Raw genomic sequence first — 23,378 nt, forward strand, 5'->3', positions numbered from 1 at the left:
CACCTCTGGAGCTAAGTGTGAGGTCAACCTATTAGGGAATGTTGCCAAGAAAAGGGGAGCGTGGATATTGACCAGGAAACCACCTCAATAACAGGGTACAGCAAATCCCCAAATGCTGAACTTTTTTCGGTATCAGCTTCCACTTCTTAAGCCAACTTTTAAAAATAATGTTAAAGAAATTTGCTTACCTTGATTGTATTGATTTTCCATAGCTGCATAACAATAAACTTAGAAACTTAAAATACCACCCATTTATTGTCTTACAGATGTATGGGTCAAAAGCCCAGCATGGCTTAACTCTACTCTGGGTGTCACAAAGCTGAAATGAATGTGTTATCTGGGCTACGTATACCACCAAGAGCTTGGGGTTCACTTCCAAGCTCATTTTGTTTTGTCATAATTCAGTTTCTTATAGTGTTTGTCCTGGTTTTCCTGCTGGTTGTAAACTGAGGACCACTCTCAGCCACTAGAAGCCAATCTCAGGTCCCTGCCCCATGACTCCCTTCCATCTTAAAACCACCACTAGAGAACCTCTCTCAAATTGAATCCCTCTCACATCTCAACTCTGACTGTCTCTAATCTCTACAAACAGATTTAAGGGGCTCACATAATTAGATGAGACTCATGCAGATAATCTCCCTAATTTAAGGATCTTAATTTATCTGCATTTGGGATCTTAATTTATCTGCAAAAAAAATCTCTTCACAGCAGTATCTACATTAGTGTTTGATAGAATAACTGGGGGAAGATGTATATGTGCACCTGGGTCCAGAAATCTTTGAATTCTGCTGCCATATTAGTGTATACATAGTAATATATACACTATATATATATATACACACACACACATGCTATATATCGCTTTTAAGAAGTAAGGGATGAGAATGGGCTGAAAGAAATGGAGAAGGCTTTTGTTTTCTTAATAAATCCATTTGTTTTGTGGAACTACCACAAAAAGAAGTCTGTGGCATAAAGGAAATAGTCTAAAATTTTAAATTGCATGAAAAATACAAATAGAAATGTAGAACCAAAGAGAACAAACTGGATGTTATGGTTCTTGTTTTGGTTGGCTTTTTGGGTTTTGTTTTGTTTTGCTTTGTTTACCAAGTCAGGTGACAAATCTGGAATCTTAAAATTGTTTTTAAGGGGGAAGAAAGTTTATCTTTGAGAAAGGGGAATAATATTATGTAATAACTAAATTTGAAGCATAAGTCAAACTCTTTCATGCTGTCTTAGAAAATAAAGAATTAAGCCAAAGAAATCTTCCCTAAAAAACTCCAAATCAAATATTAGTTTATGGAAGTTCTAATTATCTTGGATATTTTCTGGTTAAAAGCATTCTTGTTAAATGTCTCAGCTATACAGTACATCTTTAAAATGAAGAGAGAGAATGAGCAGAATGAACTACTTCTAGTCTTTTAAGAAACAAAGCTGCTCTTAACATTTTCTGCACTGGGTTTGTGATGTAAAAGTAAAGCACTGCCCCCTAGAGGAACAAGGCCCTTCTAGAGCAGGCAGCTATTTCACAATCACGTAATGTTACCCACGTAATGTCCTAATTTCAGGTAGATGTTCTCTTTAGGGCATAGAAGAAAAACAGAAAATTGTGGCAGTGTAAAAAATGCTAAAAAAAATTTTAAAGACATTTCTGATTTTTTTCAAGAGATTATAGATTTGCAGAACTGTAATTTGTGGGGAGCAATTCATTTATAAGCTTTCAAATAATATTTTTGCATTGTAATTATGGAATACACATTTGTCTTAAAGAATAGGAACTTTTTAGTCTTTCTTCTTATAATTTTTTCATAGACAAAGGGTCTCTTTATGTTGCCCAGGCTAGTCTCAAACTCCTGGCCTCAAGTGATCCTCCCACCTCAGCCTCCCAAAGTGCTAGGATTACAAATGTGAGCCACCACACCCAGTCTAGTCTCTCTTAAAATGCGCAGCTTTTTATCTACCAGACTTTTCACACAGTTATTAAAATAGAACTATGTGTAAAATGTATATGATCTTATCTAAAATTATAAAGAAAAGTGGGAAACAAAATTAATCCACACGATTTTGCTACCATAGTCAAACTTACTATTAAAACAAGAAACAGAGGAAATCTAAAACTTTAATGGCTAGATCTGGCAAACCATGTCAAAAATCCCCCATTACCAGAAGAGTTCAGCACACTCACATTATCTCTGGAGTCAAAATCAGAAACTATAACAAATCATTCAAATGTCTAGGTCTCTGTTTTTAATGTAATTAATTGTGTGTTTTCAAATTATTCTCCCCAGAACCACAACCAGGAAGAGTTCTGGGTACTTATCTATGCTTCTACCAAAGCAGTCTTTGTTTTGTCTTCCTTTGGGATTCCGTATAAACTTTCCACAGAAGAAATGGTTCTTAGGGCTTTAAAAAGGAAGGAAGGAAAGAAGGGAGTGAGAAAGGGAGGAGAAAAGAAGGATGAAGGGAAGGGAGAAGAAAAAGTAGCTTGAACACTCGGGGTGGTCTCTTTAAATTCCTCTCTCGTATAACTACTCTATTTCGTTCATTTTTATCTCTCTAGAGGTGGCAGCAGCAAGGGTCTAGATGCCTCAGGCTAGTACCTAAAATTAGAGCTCATGCCAAGTACAAGCTTGAGCCAGACACAAAAGGATAAAATCCGGTAGGGCATTCTATGTATATTCTTGGTGTGGATTCTACATTGTAGAAAAGACTCTTACAAAAACACACAGTTCCTTTGAAACTTGTCATTAAGAAAAAATAAAATACTAAGTAGAAGAGCACTTTACAATGGGGGGCAAAGCACACTGTATAAGGGAGATGTCATCATGTGACGTGGTATTTTTCTTTCTCAGCACATACCTGCCAGCCAGCTCACACCGATTTTTATAATTAGACATGTACTTCTCCCTTCCTGTCTCACCCCAAGTGCCATGGCATATTTACAGAACTACAATTATGTCACAAGATAGCAGGGTGAAACGTTTTATTGAACTATTAAGGAAAATTGCCAACAGAAGTTTCTGTTTTGACTCTGTTGATTTTCCACAAGCAAAGGATTAAACTACTCTTTAGGACAGGATCTGAAAAGCACAGTCTTTTCTGCATCTTGAGAATCAACCATGCTGTACCATCAAATTTTCAATCAATTGTTTTAAATGCAAAGATTATTTGACCAGGGCATGAAGAATTTTAGGATATAAACTATTTGTACTCATTTAGATGTGAAATCCAAACTGGCCAGGCTTACCTCACAAAACTGGCTTGTTTTCGTTCTTGCTCCATGAGGCAGTTACTGCTACAGTAGGTAGCTAGTCAGGTCTGAGCAGGGCAGGAGAGGGCTCCGCCACACACCAGGAGCGTTGGGCATCCATCAGGTGATGATCAGGCAGTTGTTAACTGTTTAAAGTAATTGGTCACAGCCGGCACCAGGGAAGAGCCATCGCCTGAAGATAGAAAACACCTGAAACTGATCAGCAGCTTCCCAACAAGACCTCAGGAGTTGGGAGAAGTTAAGACAAGATCCCGGAGGTATGTCAACCTATAAAACCCCAAGTCAAGAGGTCAAGCTGTGCACTTGGTTTCTCAAGTCACCCCCTTGGTCCTCTTCTGAGAGTTACTTTCATTTTTTTCTTTCCTTTCTTCCTTTACTTACTGTTCTAAAGCTTTTTAATAAACTTTCACTGCTGCTCTGAAGCGTGCCTCAGTCTATCCTTCTGCCTTATGTCCCCCAGTCGAATTCCTTCTTCTGAGAGGCAAGAACTGAAGTTGCTGCAGACCTGTATGTGTATGACACCAGCAACTCGGGTAACATATCTCTTTTACCGCTAACACTACCACGTGTGGCAGCACCTCCACAGAAGAAACAAAACAAACCCTTCTCGAATAAGTTTCATAGTATCTCCTTCACTGTCTCCTGACATTTAAGGAAGCAATTCAGAAGCCCTTCTATTTCCTTACCCTCCAGTTAAGCCAAATTCCACCAGTGCTCCACCTCTTCAGCCTCCATCCTCTCCCATCCTCTCCTCCAGGGCCACCTGATAGGCCCTAAATCCCTTCTTCCCCCCAGCTCAGCCAGTGCATCTTCATCTGCTGCAAAATAATCCGCCTTTATATAAGAGGGTTTTAAAACAACTCTCCCAATTTAAAAAATGTCTGATATGACTAAGCAGAAATACATTTGGAATATACATAAAATTAGAAAATAAGATTTTATTCCAGAATTTCTTCCAAAAAAAGAACAGATGTTTTAAAATTGTTGACAATTTGTGTCATATCCAGCTCTCAATCCAAATCCTATCCATATTTTTCTTTTGCACAAGCTTGGAAGAAATAATATGTTAATATCTTTAATAAATCATTCTTATAATGTAATTTTGGTTTTCAAATATTTCCCTAAATATGATCAAGTCCTTTGTGTCTGGCTGCATGGCTGGCAAAACAATCTATAGAATGAATATTGAGGTTCTGAGAACACCCAAAGCTTCCTGGAGGAAAATGAGTCTGGCATGGTCTGAATATTTGTTGTGTCCTCCCCAAAGTCATACGTTGAAACAAAATCTCCATGTGGTGATATTAAGAGGTGGAGCCTTTGGGAGGTGAATAGGTCATAAAGACTGTGCCCTCATGAATGGGATTAGTGCCCTTTTGTAAAAGAGGCCTGCATGAGGGACCTTTTTCAGACCTTTTTGCCGTGTAACGACACAGAAAGAAGGCACCATTTATGAGGCAGAGAGTGAGACACCAAATCTACCAGCACCTTGGTCTTAGACTTTAAAGCCTCCAGAACTGTAAGCAGTAAATCTCTGTTGTTTATAAATTACCCAATCAAAGGTATTTTATTATAGCAGCTTGCATTGACTAAGACAGAAGCCAACTACTATTCCTTGTTGAAAACCAAAGGTCCTCAAATTATTTATTATTCTTCTACCATTATAACAATGACTCATATTTATTGTGTATTCACCATATGCCACATACTGAAAAAGCATTGGATTACGTATTAAGCAACTTGAAAAGTATGGTTATTACTGGCATCTTACAGAGGAGAAAGAGAAACACAAACAGGTTAAGTGATCTGCCTATATTCACTAGCAAATGAGTGGCACAGCGAGGATTTAAACCTAGACTGTCTGGTTCCAGGCCCAACTATTAATGAATACACTGAGATGCCTCCAAAAAGTCTACTGAGAAGTGGTGGTGTGCTAAGAGTCTATTCTAGACTCTTAGAATACTACAGAGATTTCCTCCTCCTAGCAACATAGCCCTGAGAATTGTATACCACCCTATAGCTGACACTATAGGTGCATGCCACCACGCCCAGGTAATTTTTTGTATTTTAAGTAGAGATACAGTTTCACCGTGTTAGCCAGGATGGTCTCAATCTCCTGACCTCATGATCCACCCACCTCAGCCTCCCAAATTGCTGGCATTACAGGCTTGAGCCACAGGGCCGGCCACCCTTTCTTGAAAGTATTATAGATGTTTGAAACAAAAGCCTGCAATACCACAGCTCTTTGCAATTTCTGCAGAAAAGGTTCATACCATATACTGTGTTGTTTTCCATTAAGGGTTACCAGTGAAAATATGTAAGGAAACATATCTAATTTTCATATTTTCTCTAAGCATCAAGGTCCTCACAGGTCTTTTAGTTACATGATAAACCTAAAGGGAATTTCATCATCTGTGTGTGATTCCTACCCAGAGATAAAGTATTACATGCAGATTTGTTTAAAGCTCTTGGAAATGTTGTCATTATCCATTTAATTTAGATTTATGTTATTTGTGTTTACATTATTTAAGTTTACATCTATTTTATTTACAGTCAGTAAATATAGGTAACAATCTTCCCTCCAAATAACTCACCCTCTCCCATTTTTAATTATATCTAAAAAAAAGATAGGAACATGTCAAAGGCAGAAACTATGAAATTTAATTATCATTGAAAAAGTCAGCTGAAATTCCAATTTTTCCGTTTTAATGGCAGACTAAAAGAACCAATCCATCCCCAGATATCTGTCAAAGAAACGCTTATTCCATTTTATCTGCGCCCACTAGAAAAACATGCAAAGGAAAACAATTAAGAACCACTTGATTAAAGCTAAGATAGTACATTATTTTTATATAATGGTTAAAGTTATTATTTATCTATCTACTTTGAAATTTCCAATAATACCTAGAATAATATTTGAAGAAAAAAGATCTGAAGTCACTGACAGCCAATTAAAGCTTCTCTCAAGATGAATTTTTAAATGTTCTGATCAACAAGGACAACTAAACACAAATTATGGCTTAGTAATTAAAGAATTACATGAACATATTGAGGAAATTTAGGAGTAAATCAAAATTATATTTGAAACCAAAATATTTTATATAATTATATAAAAAATAAAATTAGGAGTATTCAGTTAAATTTCAAGAAAAACATAATAATAAGATAAAAGAATGTGGTGGGGTTTTTGCACAGCATTCCAATAATGTTCCTCATTACTTTTGCATTTCTACATATTCATTGCACATTTAATACTTAACTTTTTAGTTATACTAAGCAAAGTAAATGACTGTGGTATTCATTTATTTACCGTGTGGTTAATGTAATGAATAAAATGTGCTCTACATGCACAAAACCAGATTCAAATATTTAACCAGTAGTTGCCAAAACTATTTAAAGTTATTTTTCTCAAAAAGTATCTCAGTTGTGTGGAACTTTTATAAAAATGGAAATTTTGTATTCATTAGTTTTCATTACTAATGTAATTTTTAAATTGCAAGACTAAGGCAGCTAGCAACTGGAGCCAAATTTCACAAGTCACATTTTATCAGTCTACAAATATTGACATTATGGCTCTATCTCACTTGACTTGTGAAATTTTACTATTCCTGATTTCCAAGTTACCATGATAGGCTTATAAAAACTTTCCTGACACATTTGTCCTTATCATGTAAAAATCAAATGAGTAGCACTTTACTGTCAGATGAACTGCACAATTTAGGTTTCATGGTAAAGACTGTAGACATTTTTCCCAGAAAAGCCCTAAATACAAAATAGACCATTCATATTGTTCATAACAGCATCTGCTTTTTATATTTACTATAAATCAACATACACAGGCTTGCTCTATAAATATGATCCCAATGTTTTCTAAGTCAAACATATCCTCACAAAATTCTGAGATCCTACAGTTTTGCTCTAACATTAAGCTCTCAATTTTTTATAATATGTGAATTTATATTTTTGCCTTACATTTTTGGGATAAATTACATTTACACTTCTAGTAAATATTCCTCATTTGCAACTTTGCAAAGTACTAGGACTAAATGGGCTTTAGAAAGCATACATTGAACTGGGCACAGGGGCTCATGCCTGTAATCCCAGCACTTTGAGAGGCTCAGGCAGCCAGATCACGAGGTCAAGAGTTTGAGACCAGCCTGGCCAACATGGTGAAACCTTGTCTCTACTAAGTATACAAAAATTAGCCGGGTGTGGTGGCATGTGCCTGTAATCCAGCTACTTGAAAGGCTGAGGCGGGAGAATCACTTGAACCCGGGAGGCAGAGGTTGCAATGAGCTGAGATGGCACTCCTGCACTCCAGCCGGGGTGACAGAGCAAGCTTCTTCTCAGGAAAAAAAAACAAAAAGCACACATCATAAAATAGAAAATTAGCATAATACGAACACACCCCCTGTTAAAAATGCAGCCCAAGAACAAAGCATTTGCCAAGAAAGCACTCTAATTTTACCACTTTGTTATTACTTATTTCTCCTGTCTCCACAGGATGTACACAGGCAACTAAGACAAGACAATCACCATCTCTAATTCACTAATATATCTGTACTTTCAATAGTATATGTGGTAGAGAGACCATTCTACCTCGTAAGTGGCTGATAACAAGATCTGAGAAATGTAGCCAAAGTCTCAAATTTGTCTCCGTATGTCCTCAGTAATATCCCAAGCCAGAAAGCTCTGAATTGCATAGTTCCCACAAGAGAACTGTTACCTTAGAATTAACATAGCCTGTAATTTTAGGGAAGAAAATCAGTAACCTAATCTATTCAGGATAAAATAAGTTAATAAAATAATTAGAACCCAATGAGTGTCAGTGAAGGCTAGAAATACTTAATTATTGAAATTCCATGACTACATCTAATACTTCATGGTTGGTCACATTTTTGTTTATCATTTGCTCTGCATGACCAGCCTATGAGACTGGGAGGTCAAAGCCTACCACAGTTTACAAATAAGGAAACTGAGAATCAGAGAATTTAAGCAATTTGCTTAAGGTCATACAGTTAATAACAGAAGAAAGGTAGAAGCCATGCCTGTTAATGATGCTTTCAGAACCATTTCTACCAATGGTGAATCCATTTCTTTAATTTCACAAGATACTTAGTAGTAAACAACTTTTCAAAAAAGTTCCTATTACATGGTTTCACTATGCTCAAGACAATGCTTAAATCCTTTACTGTTTCCTTATCAAAACATGGCCAGAGGTGGTGGCTCATGCATGTAATCCAATGCTTTTGTAGGCTGGGGCAGGAAGCTCACTCAAGGCCAGGAGTTTAAGACAACCCTGGGCAATATAATGAGATCCCATCTCTACAAAAAGTGAAAAATTAACTGGACCTTGTGTTGCATGCCTATAGTCTCAGCTACTTGAGAGGCTGAGGCAGGCAGATTCCTTGAGCCTAGGTGTTGAAGGCTGCAGTAAACTATGATCGGGCCACTGCACTCCAGCCTGTGTGACTAAGAGAAAGAGACTCTGCCTCCAAAAATTATAATAAAAGAAAGAAAAAAAAGAGAAAACACCATCTGATGAATGCCCGTAAAATTTGTGAGATTTCACTTATAGTATTTCTAATATATATATTTTCATTGTATAGGTTGAGAAAAGCTGTAAAGGAATGATTTGGTCTTCTCTGGATGTTGCCAATCTCCTATTTTACTACTAAACATACTGATGCTACATATGAAGGTAGAGCAAGCAGTGTGTTATTACAGAAATAAACCAAGGCTATAATTTTGAACATGAACTAGGAAACTCTGTACACAGTAATACCAAATCAGTAGCAATGAGAAATTTATTTAGGATTTTCCTCTATGGTTTGAAACCTGAAGATAATAACATCTATTTTTCCAAACCCTAAAAATATACTTAGTCAGATATATGTTGGTAGTTACCAGCCAACCTCCACAAGTAAAGGTATTTCATCTTCTAAAGTCTAAATAGGAAAATAAGTCTAAATAGGAAAAAATACATTATTAAAATAAAGTATACCCATCATATGCTGTTAGTCTATTTGTTAAGGAAACTCAGAAAAAATATAAGGAGAAAGAGAATCTGTATAAATAAAAAAAGAAAATCTGCTCTCTGCCTCCCTCCATCCTCAATCTTTTATAATCTGATTTCTGCTCACAAGAACAAAAGAATATTCCCTGCATAAAATAAATGACATTATTCAGTAGCTTGTTTTCATTCTGTTCCACTTGACCCTTCAGCAGCATGTGATCTGCATATATTTCTCTATTTCTAAATACTAGCCCCTTGGCTTCCAGGACAATTCTCTTTCCACATTGTATTCCCTGGTATATTCTGTCTTTCTATTCACCAGCTTAGATGTCCATATTACCTGGAAAGGATCAAACTGTTTATAAGAGACTCTGAGTCCCAGAATCAAGCTCAAGAATATTTATAGAATATAATGCCCTTCTTTGTCTCTTTTAATCTTTGTTGATTTAAAGTCTATTTTATCAGAGACTAGGATTGCAACTCCTGCTTTTTTTGCTCTCCATTTGCTTGGTAAATCTTCTTCCATCCCTTTATTGTGACCCTATGTATATCCTTGCATGTGAGATGGGTTTCCTGGATACAGCACACTGATGGGTTTTGGCTTCTTATCCAATTTGCCAGTCTGTGTCTTTTGATTGGGGCATTTAGCCCATTTACATTTAAGGTTAATATTGTTATGTGTGAATTTGATCCTGCTTTGATGCTAGCTGGTTGTTTTACCCATTAGTTGATGCAGTTTCTTCATTGTGCCAATGTCCTTTAACATTTGGTATGTTTTTGGAGTGGCTTGTATTGGTTGTTCCTTTCTATGTTTAGTGCCTCTTTCAGGAGCTCTTGTAAGGCAGGCCTGGTGGTGACAATATCACTGAGCAATTGCTTGCCTGTAAAGGATTTTATTTCTCCTTTGCCAGTGAAGCTTAGTTTAGCTGGATATGAAATTCTAGGTTGAAAGTTCTTTACTTTAAGGATGTTGAATATTGGCTCCCACTCTCTTCTGGCTTGTAGGGTTTCTGCCGAGAGATCTGCTGTGAACCCAATGGGCCTCCCTTTGTGGGTAACCTGACCTTTTTCTCTGGTGGCCCTTAGCATTTTTTCCTTCATTTCAACCCTGGTGAATCTGAGGATTATGTATCTTGGATTTGCTCTTCTTGAGGAATATCTTTGTGGTGTTCTCTGTATTTCCTGCACTTGAATGTTGGCCTGCGTTGGTAGATTGGGGAAGTTCTCCTGGATTATATCTTGGAGAGTGTTTTCCAGCTTGGATTCGTTCTCTCCATCACATTCAGGTACACCTATCAAATGTAGATTAGGTCTATTCATATTCCATATTTCTTGGAGGCTTTGTTCATTTCTTTTCACTCTTTTTTTAATCTAATCTTGCCTTCTCATTTTATTTCATTGAGTTGATTTTCAATCCCTGATATCCATTCTTCTGCCTTGTTGATTTGGTTATTGAAACTTATGTATGCTTCACAGAGTTCTCTTGTTGTGGTTTTCAGCTACATCAGGTCATTTATATTCTTCTTTAAGCTGTTTAGTCTCATTAGCATTTCGTCTAACCTTTTTTTAAGGTTCTTAGTTTCTTTGCATTGGGTTAGAACATGTTCTTTTAGAACAGAGAAGTTTGTTATTACCCACTTTCTGAAGCCTGTTTCTGTCAATTCATCAGACTCATTCTCCATCCAGCCTTGTTCCCTTGCTGGTGAGGAGTTGTGATCCCTTGGAGGAGGAGAGGCATTCTGGGTTTTGGTGTTTTCATCCAGTTTGCGCTAGTTTCTTCCCATCTTTGTGGATTTATCTACCTGTGGTCTTTGTAGTTGGTGACTTTCATATGGGGTCTCTGAGTGGATGTCCTTTTTGTTGATGTCGAAGTTCCTTCTTTCCGTTTTTTAGTTTTCCTTCTAACAGGCCACTCCACTGTAGGACTGCTGGAGGGCCACTCCAAACCCTGCTTGCCTGGGGATCATCTGTGGTGGCTACAGAATTGTAAGGGTTGCTGCCAGTTCCTTCTTCTGTTATCTTTGTCCCAGAAGTGTACCGCCAGATGTCAGCCTGAGCTCTCCTTTATGAGGTGTCTCTTTGGATATACGGGGGTTGGGGAGCTGCTTGAGGAGACAGTCTGTCCCTTATAGGAGCTCAAGTGCTAAGCTGGGAACTCTGTTGTTTCATTCAGAGCTGCTGGGCAGGTATGTTTAAGTCTGCTGCAGTGGAACTCATAACTGCCTTTTCTCCCAGGTGCTCTGTTCTAGGAAGGTGGGGCTTTACTTATAAGTTCCTGAGGTGCTGCTGCCTTTTTTCAGAGATGCCCTGCCCAGCAAGGAGATAGTCTAGTCACAGTCTGCCAGCAGAGGCTCTGCTAAGCTGCCATGGGCTCTGCCCAGCTGCTGTGTGAACTTCCTTGTGGTATTGTTAACAGAGGTACAGTTAGAACTGCCTTGGTAATGGCAGTCTGCCTCAGTAATGGCTGACTGCCTTGGTAATGGAGGACTACATCAGTAAAGGTGGATTGCCTCGGTAAAGGCAGATTGCCTCGGTAATGGTGGACTGCCTTGTTAATGGCAGACTGCCTCATTAGTGGTGGACTGTCTCTGTAATGGTGGACTGCCTCGGTAGTGGTGGACTGCCTGGGTAATGGCTGATGCCCTTCCTCCCACAGAGCTGGACCATCCTGGGTCCAGCTGCATTTGCTGCGAAACTCTCAATCCAGAGCATTTCAGATTGCTGGTCCTTGTTGGGGGTGGGACCTGCTGAGCCGGATCACCTGGCTCCCTGTTTCAGCCTCCTTTTTATCAGTTGAATTGGTGACTCTGACTCCTAGACATGCCAGGTGCCAGTTGAAACAGCTGCCCAGATTTGTGTGAGTTTTGTGCGGATACCCGTGGCTCTGGCTGAAACAGCCATGCTGGAAACTCTTAGCACTTTTTAGCCCAGGAACCTCCTGGTCTGTGGGCAGTAAAAACTCATTTGGAAATGTGGTGATCTCTCACCTTCTGCATTGTTCTCACTGGGAACTCTACTCCAGAACTGTTTCTATTGGGCCATCTTGGATCCCCTTCATGATGAGCTTTTTAAAATGTTTGTTGGCACATAAATGTCTTCTTTGTAGAAGTGTCTGTTCATGTCTTTTGCCCACTTTTTAATGGTTTCATTTTTCTTGTGAATTTGTTGAAGTTCCTTATAGATTCTGGATAGTAGACTTTTTGTCAGATGGATACATTGCAAAATTTTTCTCCTATTCTGTAGATTTTCTGTTCATTCTGATAATAGTTTCTTTCATTGTGCAGAAGCTTTTCAGTTTATTTAGATTCCACTTGTCAATATTTGCTTTTGTTGTAATTGCTTTGACGTGCCTATGTCCTGAATGGTATTGCCTAGATTTTCTTCTAGGGTTTCAGTAGTTTTGGGTCTTACATTTAAGTCTTTACTCTATCTTGAGTTAATTTTTTTTATAAAATTTAAAGAAGGGATCCTATTTCACTTTTCTGCATAGGGCTAGCCTGTTTTCCCATCACCATTTGTTAAATAGGGAATCATTTCCCCATTGCTTGTTTTTGTCAGGTTTGTCAAAGATCAAATGGTTCTAGATGTGTGGTCTTATTTCTGAGATCTCTATTTGATTTCATTGGTCTATGTGTCTGTTTTTGTACCAGTACCATGCTGTTTTGGTTACTGTAGCCTTGTAGTAGTTTTATGTCAGGTAGCATGATACCTCCAGCTTTGTTCTTTTTGCTTAGGATTGTCTTGGTTCCATGTAAATTTTAAGGTAGTTTTTTTCTAATTCTGTGAAGAATGTCAATGCTAGTTTAATGGGAATTGTATTGAATCTATAAATTACTTTGGGCCTATGGCCATTTTCACAATATTGATTCTCCTTATCCATGAGCATGGAATGCTTTTCCATTTGTTTGTATCCTCTCATTTCCTTGAGCAGTGGTTTTTACTTCTCCTTGAGGAGGTCCTTCACTTGCCTTGTTGGCTGTATTACAAATTAAGTTGAGGATTTTTCTTTTCATGTTCATCAGGGATATTCACCTCAAGTATTTTTATTATTGTTGTTGTTGTATCTGTTGTCTCTCTCTCCTATTTGGTATCAGGATGATGCTGGCCTCATAAAATGAGTTAGGAAGCAGTTCCTCCTTTTCAGTTGTTTGGAATAGTTTCAGAGGAAATGGTACCAGCTCCTCTTTATATCTCTGGTAGAAATCAGCTGTAAATCTGTCTAGTCCTGGGCTTTTTCTTCATGGCAAGCAGTATAAAGAGTCAAGACCCATTAGTGTGCTGTATCATAACAGTCGCTCAGACCACAGTGCAATCAAATTAGAATTTAGGATTAAGAAACTAACTCAGAACCATGCAACTTCATGGAAACTGAATAGCAGGCTTCTGAATGTTGAATGGATAAACAAAGAAATGAAGGCAGAAATAAAGATGTTCTTTGAAACCAACAAGAATGAAGATACAATGTACCAGAATCTCTGGGACACATTTAAAGCAGTGTCTAGAGGGAAATTTATAGCAATAAGTGCCCATGTGAGAAGCAACGAAAGATCTAAAATTGGCACCCTATTACCAAAATTGAAAGAGCTAGAGGAGCAAGATCAAAAAAACTCAAAAGCTAGCAGAAGACAAGAAATAACTAAGATCACAGCAGAACTGAAGGAGATGGAGACACAAAAAACCTTTCAAAAAATCAATAAATCCAGGAGCTGATTTTTTGAAAACATTAACAAAATAGACACTAGCCAGATTAATAAAAAAGAAAAGAGAGAAAAATCAAATAGATGCAATAAAAAAATGATAAAGAGAATATCACTGCCAATTCCACAGAAATACACACTACCATCAGAGATGACTACAAACAACTCTATGCATATAAACCAGTAAACCTGGAAGAAATGGACAAGTTCCTGGACACTTCCACCCCCTCAAACCAGGAAGAAGTTGAAACCCTGAATAGACCAATAACAAGGGCTGAAGTTGAGGCAGCAATTAATAGCCTACCAACCAAAAAAAGCCCAGGTTCAGATGGGTTCACAGACAAATTCTACCAGACGTACAAAGAGGAGCTGTTACCATTCCTTCTGAAACTATTCCAAACAATACAAAAAGACAGAATCCTTCCCAAATCATTTTATGAGACCACCAACGTCATCCTGATACCAAAACCTGGCAAAGACTCAACAACAACAACAAAGACTTCAGGCCAATATCTATGATTAACATAGATGCAAAAATCTTCAATAAAATGCTGGCAAACTGATTGCAATACCACATCAAAAAGCTTATCCATCACAAGCCAGTAGGATTCATCCCAGGGATGCAAAGCTGGTTCAACATACACAAGTCTACAAACGTAATCCACCACATAAACAGAGCCAAAGACAAAAACCACATGTTCATCTCAATAGATGCAGAGAAGGCCTTTGATAAAATTCAACAGCTCTTTATGCTAAAAACTCTCAATAAACTAGGTATTGATGGAACGTACCTCAAAATAATAAAAGCCATTTACAACAAACCCACAGCCAATATCATCCTGAATGGGCAAAAGCTGGAAGCATTTCCTTTGAAAGCTGACACAAGACAAGGATGCCCTCTCTCACGACTCATATTCAATATAGTATTGGAAGGTCTAGCAAGAGCAATCAGGCAAGAAAAAGAAAGGTATTCAGTTAGGAAAGAAGGAAGTAAAATTGTCTCTATTTGCAGACTACATGATTGTATATTTAGAAGACTCGATCATCTGAGCCCAAAATCTCCTAAAACTGATAAGCAACTTCAGCAAAGTCTCCGGATACAAAATCAATGTGCAGAAATCACAAGATTTCCTATATACCAATAAGAGACTAAAAGAGAGCCAAATCAAGAGTGAACTCCCATTCATAATTGCTACAAAAAGAATAAAATACCTAGAAATACAACTAACAAAAGATGTAAAGAACCTCTTCAGGGAGAACTACAAACCACTGCTCAAGGAAATAAGAGAGGACACAAACAGATGGAAAAACATTCCATACTCATGGTTAGGAAGAATCAATATTGTGAAAATGGCCATACTGCCCATAATTTATAGATTCAACGCTATCCCCATCAAGCTACCTATGACCTTCTTCACAGAACTGGAAAAAAAACACTTTAAACTTCAATGGAACCAATAGAGAGCCCGTATAGCTGAGACAATCCTAACCAAAAAGAACAAAGCTGGAGCATCACGCTACCTGACTTCAAACTATACTACAAGGCTACAGTAACTAAAACAGCATGGTACTGGCATGAAAAAAGAGATATAGACAAATGGAACAGAACAGAGGCCTCGGAGGAAATGCGACACATCTACAACCATCTGATCTTTGACAAACCTGACAAAAACAAGAAATGGGGAAAGGAGTCCCTGTTTAACAAATGGTGCTGGAAAACTGGGTAGCCATGTGTAGAAAACAGAAACTGGACCCCTTCCTGACACCTTACACTAAAATTAACTCGAGATGGATTAGAGACTTAAACATAAGAACTAATACCATTAAAAACCCTAGAAGAAAACCTAGGCAAAACCATTCAGGACATAGGCATAGGCAAGGGCTTCATGACCAAAACACCAAAAGCATTGGCAACAAAAGCCAAAATAGAAAAATTGATCTAATTAAACTCCAGAGCTTCTGTACAGCAAAAGAAATGATCATTAGAGTGAACTGGCAACCAACAGAATGGGGAAAAAAATTTTGCAATCTACCCATCTGACAAAGAGCTAATATCCAGAATCTACAAACAACTAAAACAGATATACAAGAAAACATTGTGGGGACAGCTAAAGTGCCCCATTCTTAAGGTTGTTTTTTCAATAAAAAAACCACAATAATGTAAATCACATTTTCCTTTTTTTTACTAGTAATAAACTACAGCAATCCATTTGAGAAAGCACCAGCCAACCATACAAGTCATTTCAGCAACGTTTTGCTCTTCAAAATTGACCATCTTTTATATTTAATGGTTCCTGTAGGAATAAAAATGGTTATGTATCTAGTAGTCATTTTAGGGAAAGTGATAATCTGTAGAATGAATAGTTATGTTTTGATATGACTGATGCTTTCTTTGTTAAAAAGGTTGTATTAAGTCTTCAATTTCAAGTGTAGCTTAAAAGTGTAAACATTATGTGATTCATTTGAATACAAGAATGCCTATGAAGTACTCACTATAACAGCATTCCTTTTGTGTTTAGAACTATAGAAGAAAAGATCTTCAAATAAAGTAGTTCTCAGTCAAAAAAAAAAAAAAAACAGATATACAAGAAAAAAAAAACCCATTCAAAAGTGGGTGAAGAACATGAACAGACACTTTTCAAAAGAAGACATATATGAGGCCAACAAACATATGAAAAAATGCTCATCATCATTGGTCATTAGAGAAATGCAAATCAAAACCACATTGAGACACCATCTCACACCAGTTAGAATGGCGATCATCAAAAAATCTGGAGACAACAGATGCTGGAGAGGATGTGGAGAAACAGGAACACTTTTGCACTGTTGGTGGGAGTGTAAATTAGTTCAACCATTGTGGAAGACAGTGTGGCGATTCCTCAAGGACCTAGAAATAGAAATTCCATTTGACCCAGCAATCCCATTACTGAGTATGTATCCAAAGGATTATAAATCGTTCTACTATAAAGACACATGCACATGTATGTTCATTGCAGCACAGTTTACAACAGCAAAGACCTGGAACCAACCCAAATTCCCATCGATGATAGACTAGACAAGGAAAATGTGGCACATATACACCATGGAATACTATGCAGCCATAAAAATCTATTAGTTCATGTCCTTTGTAGGGACATGGATGAATCTGGAAGCCATCATTCTCAGGAAACTGACACAAGAACAGAAAACCAAACACCACATGTTCTCACTCATAGGCGGGTGTTGAACAATGAGAACGCATGTACACAGGGAGGGAAGCATCACACACTGGGGTCTATTGGAGGGGACTAGGGGAGGGACAGCAGGGAGTAGGGAGGTTGGGTAGGGATAACATGGGGAGAAATGCCAGATATAGATGACAGGGGGACGGAGGCAACAAAACACATTGCCATGTATGTATCTATGCAACAATCCTGCATGATCTGCACATGTACCCCAGAATCTAAAGTACAATAAAAAATAAATATATTTTTTCAAAAAAGCTCAACATCACTGATCATTAGAGAAATCCAAATAAAAACTACAGTGAGATACCATCTCACATTAGTCAGAATGGTGATTATTAAATCAAGAAACAACAGATACTGGTGAGGCTGTGGAGAAATAGGAACACTTTGACACTGTTGGTGGGAATACAAATTAGTTCAACCACTGTGGAAGACACTGTAGTGATTCCTCAATGACTAAAACCAGAAATATCATCTGACCCAGCAATCACATTACTTGGTATATACCCAAAGAAATATAAAATATTATATCATAAAGATACATGCACATGTATGTTCACTGCACCACTATTCACAATAGCAAAGTCATGGATCAACCCAAACACTCATCAATGATAGACTGGATAAGGAAAACGTGAGTACATATACATCATGGAATACTGTGCAGCCACAAAAAGGAACAAGATCATGTCCTTTGCAGGTGCATGGATGGAGCTGGAAGCCATTATCTTCAGCAAACTCTAACACAGGAACAGAAAACCAAATGCCACATGTTCTCACTTATAAGTGGGAGCTGAACAAAAAGAACATATGGACACAGGGAGGGGAACAACACACTCTGGGGCCTGTCTGGGTGAGGGCAGTTAGGGAGGGAGAATATCAGGATAAATAGTGTGATGATTAATGCTGAATATCAACTTGATTGGATTGAAGGATACAAAGTATTGATCCTGGGTGTGTCTGTGAGGGTGCTGCAAAGGAGATTAACATTTGAGTCAGTGGGATGGGGAAGGCAGACCCACCCTTAATCTGGTGGGCAAAATCTAATCAGGTGCCAGCTAATATAAAACAGGCAGAAAAACATGAAGAGGCAAGACTGGCCTAGCCTCCAGCCTACATCTTTATCCCATGCTAGATGCTTCTTGCCTTTATCAGACTCCAAGTTCTTTAATTTTGAGACCTGGAATGACGCTCTCCTTGTTCCTCAAGCCCACAGACAGCCTATTGTGGGACCTTGTAATCATGTAAGTTAATACTTAATAAACTCCCATATATATGTGTGTATATATAGATATATAGATATAGATATATATGTGTATGTGTGTGTGTGTGTGTGTGTGTATACACACACATATATATCCTATTAGTTCTGTCCCTCTAGGGAACCCTAATTCAAATACCTAATGCATGTGAGGCTTAATACCTAGGCAATGGGTTGATAGGTTCAGCAAACCACTATGGCACACGTTTACTTATGTAACAAACTTGCATGTCCTGCACATGTATCCCGGAACTTAAAATAAAATTAAAATTAATCCTCATTTTAATCATGTTTTTTTCCTTACTCTTTCTTAATTGAATATTTCTTTTTATGTAATTGATGAGAAACGATAATGGAAAAGTCAAAAAGAACACTATCATTTAGTGAGCACTCAATAAATATATTTTAAATAAACATCTTTTAAGAGGCCAATTAAAGTAGCATATTTGAATTTTAGAGATGAACCTTCACCAACTTAAGTATCTTTTTTAAATAATTTATTTAATAATGCTGTCTCTCTAAAATCTCTTACAAATGTGACCAATTTTTTTAGCATAACATGCAAATATGATTGTCATCCTAAGTAGACCAGAAGACTTATAGTTCCTGTGGAACAAGATAACCATATACTATGTGTGTTTCCATATAAAAGTGTGATAAAAAGATTTGATAAAGAAGATTCTTAGGAATAATTACCTGGATTTTTCAGCAGTACTCAAATACCTGTTTTGTGCTCCAGAAATAAGAAATTATACAATCAGACTATCTAAATAATAAGAAAACAAGAAAAATAAAGAAAAAATAAAAATCATTCAAGGTTAGAAATGTTCAACAGAGAAAAATGAATGACAAAATAGAGCTATGAACTCTTTACCAGTTTTGAAAAATGTTCAAGTTGAATTGTAAAATAAATGTTCAAATATTTTAATATCCTCCCCAACACATTTCAGTATTTCCCTGAACCCATTTTATGTACATGTAATTTATATTTCTGTGTCAAACACCTGCATGTTATAAATATATTAGCACAAAAACCTATTTTGAGGATTTTATTAAATCAGAAGTATGTACTAGTGCGCTTCCATTTAGTTGAAGAAGTTAATACAAGAATTGTTGGCTAGGTATGGTACAAAACTGAGCCAGGAAAAACATTCATTTATTTATATACTGTAGCACCTGAAAATGTTTCATTTACACTGTGCCCAGAACCACAAAATTTATCAAATAAATTTCCAGACTCTCCCATCCAAGTAAAGCCTACATGTCCAAAGACACTGTAAAAGTTAGGTTAATTTTTTTAAATAAAAAAAAATTAGCAGTACATAATTGTACCTAAAAACAAAAGAAGAAATTATACTTTGTAAATGGTGAAAATAATAATAATGTATAGAAGATTTTGTAAAATAAAGTATCTTACACAGAAACTGAGGAAATAATAATCCAAAGAAAATTTTATGCAAAAAAAAATCAAGACTGTATATGATAAAGCTAAAAAGCCAGAGGGCCCAAGCATAAAACAAGCTTATATTATTGTAACAAACACGTAAGAAGATCTGAATTTTTTTATTTTTAAATTACTATTTATTTGTAATACTTAGAATCAGCCTGTTTATTTAATATGAAAAAAAAAAATATGTCATCAGATCACAGAGGATGGGAGGCAGGACTAGATTGCAACTTTGACTCAATGGACAGAGCAGTGTGTAGAGGCTTGCATCATGATGTTTTCTCCAGAACAACTGCAGCAATAAATCAGGAAACCTGAGAAGACCCAGAGACTCTCTAAAGGAAGCGGGTTGCTCCTGCAGAAACTGGGAGATACCCCAAATACTGTGAGTGCCCAAGCTTTTGGAAATGGGAAAGGGAGATCATCCACCCAGAATACACATATCCAGTGGGTAAACTGAAGGTCTAGATTACGGGAGAAGATTCCGACCTTACCTGGAGCTCAGTCTATTTAGAGCTGAGGGAAATATAGAGGTAGAAGAAACAGTGGGAAAAGCCCTGTGAGCTCACTGGGCCTCCTAGCAAACCATTTCTGCCTGGTCTCAAAGGGGTCCTTTGGCAGGGCAGCTAGACGCACTGGGAAAAAGACCACAGGGAGAAGGTAATCTCCAGCTGAACTTATTAATAATTTGAACTGATTGAGAAGTCTGCTGGCCAGAACTCAGGAGAGGGCATGAATCTGATGTGCAGACTCCACAGCTGGGGGAAGAAGGAAAGCCACACTTGCTTTTGCTTTTGCAGCTCGGAGGTGGATAGCCTGGGGCAAGTTCTCACCTCTGCTCATCCACTGCCTGGAAACAGACTTGGTGCTGTTAGGAGGAGGGGAACAGTGGAAGTGAGACTGGCCCTTCAGATTGTGTGAGAACTGGTGAGGTCTGTGACTGCTGACTTTCCTCCACTTCCCTGACAACCTGTGTGACACAGTAGGGGCAGCCATAATCCTCCTAGGAACATAACTCCATTGAGCTAGGAACCTCACTCCCATCTCCTACAGCAGCTGCAGCAAGACCTGCCCAAGGAGAGTCTGAGCTCAGACATGCCTAGCCCTGCCCCCGCCCAATAGTCCTTTCCTACCCACCGTGGTAACTGAAGTCAAAAGGCATATACTCTTGGGAGTTCTAGGGTCCCACTCACTGCCTGTTCCTCCCCATACTACCATAGCTGAGGCTCTCTGAAAAGCTCAACCTCACAGCATGGGGCCAACCAGCACAAAAATATTGGAATAAACTACCACAGCTAAGAACCCATGGAGTCCATTTCACGCCCTTGCCACCTTCACCAGAACAGGTGCTGGTATCCACAGCTGAGAGACCCACAGATGGTTCACATCACAGGACTCTGTGCAGACAACTCCCAGTACAAGATCGAAGCCTGACAGATTTGCTGGGTGGCTAGATCCAGAGAGAGATAACAATCACTACAGCTCAGCTCTCAGGAAGCCACATCCATAGGAAAAGAAGAAGGGTACAACATCAAAGGAACACCCCATGAGTCCAAAGAATCTGATCAACATCATTCAGCCCGAGACCTTCCTTTTAACAGAGCCTACCCAAATGAGAAGGAACCAGAAAACCAACTATGGTAATATGATAAAACAATGTTGGTTAACACCCCCAAACTAGCTCACCAGCAATAGATCCAAACCAAGAAGGAATCCTCGATTTACCTGAAACATAATTCAAGAGACTAGTTATCAAGCTAATCAGGAAGGCACCGGAGAAAGTCGAAGCCCAATGTAAGAAAATTAAATGATACAAGAAGTGTATTCAATGAAATAGACAGCATAAATAAAAAACAATCAAAACTTCAAGAAACAAAAGGCATACTTTCAGAAATGCAAAGTGCTCTGGAATGTGACAGCAATAGAATCAAACAAGTAGAAGAAATTCAGAGCTCAAAGACAAGGTCTTTGAATTAACCCAATCCAACAGAGACAAAGAAAAAAATAAAATATGAACAAAGCCCAGCTGAGAATCAAATCAAGAACTCAACACCTTTTAAAATAGCTGCAAAATAAAATAAAATACTTAGGAATATAGCTAATCGGAGGTTAAAGACTTCTACAAGGAAATCTACACAACATTGCTGAAAGAAATCATAGATAACACAAACAAATGGAAATACATCCCATGCTTATGGATGGGTGGAAGCAACATTGTGAAAATGACCATACTGCCAAAAGCAATCTACAAATTCTGCCCAATTCCCATAAAAATACCACAATCATTCTTTACAGAATTAGAAAAAAACAATTCTAAAATTCATATGGAACCAAAAAAGAGCCCTCATAGCCAAAGCAAGAGTAAGCAAAAGTAACAAATCTGGAGGCATCACACTACCAAATTTCAAACTATACTATAAAGCCATATTCACCAAAACAGTGTGGTACTGGTATAAAAATAGGCACATAGACCAATGGAACAGAATAGAGAACCCAGAAATTAACCCAAATACTTACAGCCAATTGACTCTTCAAAAAAGCAAACAAAAACATAAAGTGGGGAAAGGATTCCCTTTTCAACAAATGGTGCTGCGATAATTGGCTAGCCACAGGAAGGAGAATGAAATTGGATCCTCATCTCTCACCTTATAGAAAAAAATCAACTAAAGATGGATTAAGGACTTTAACTAAAGATGGATTAAGGACTTCAGCTAAAGATGGATTAAGGACTTAAACCTAAGACATGAAACCATAAAAACTCTAGAAGATAACATTGGAAAAACCCTTCTAGACATTGGCTTAGGCAAAAGTTCATGACCAAGAACCCAAAAGCAAATGGAATAAAAACAAAGACAATTAGGTGAGACTTAATTAAACTAAAGAGCTTTTTCATGGCAAAAGGAACAGTCAGCAGAGAAAACAGAAAACCCACAGAGTGGGAGAAAATCTTCAATCTATACATCTGACAAAGGACTAATATCCAGAATTTACGATGAACTCAAACAAATCACCAACAAAAAAACAAACAATCCCATCCAAAAGTGGGCTAAGGACATGGATAGACAGTTCTCAAAAGAAGATATCCAAATGGCCAACAAACATAGGAAAAAATGCTCAACATCACCAATGATCAGGGAAATGCAAATCAAAACCACAATGCAATACCACCTTACTCCTGTAAGAATAGTCATAATTAAAAAATAGCATGGATGCGGTGAACAGGGAACACTCTACACTGCTGGTGGGAACATAAACTAGTACAACCACTATGGAAAACAGTGTGGAGATTTCTTAAAGAACTAAAGGTAGAACTACCATCAGATCCAGCAATATCACTACTGGGTATCCACCCAGAGAAAAAGAAGTCATTAAAAGAAAAAGATATTTGCTCACACATGTTTACAGTGCACAATTCTTAACTGCCAAAGTGTGGAACCAACCCAAATGCCCATCAATCAAAGAGTG

This window comes from Sapajus apella, unplaced genomic scaffold, assembly GCF_009761245.1.
Source record: "Sapajus apella isolate SASKATOON/1434 unplaced genomic scaffold, GSC_monkey_1.0 scaffold1, whole genome shotgun sequence".
NCBI classification, from domain to species: Eukaryota; Metazoa; Chordata; class Mammalia; order Primates; family Cebidae; genus Sapajus; species Sapajus apella.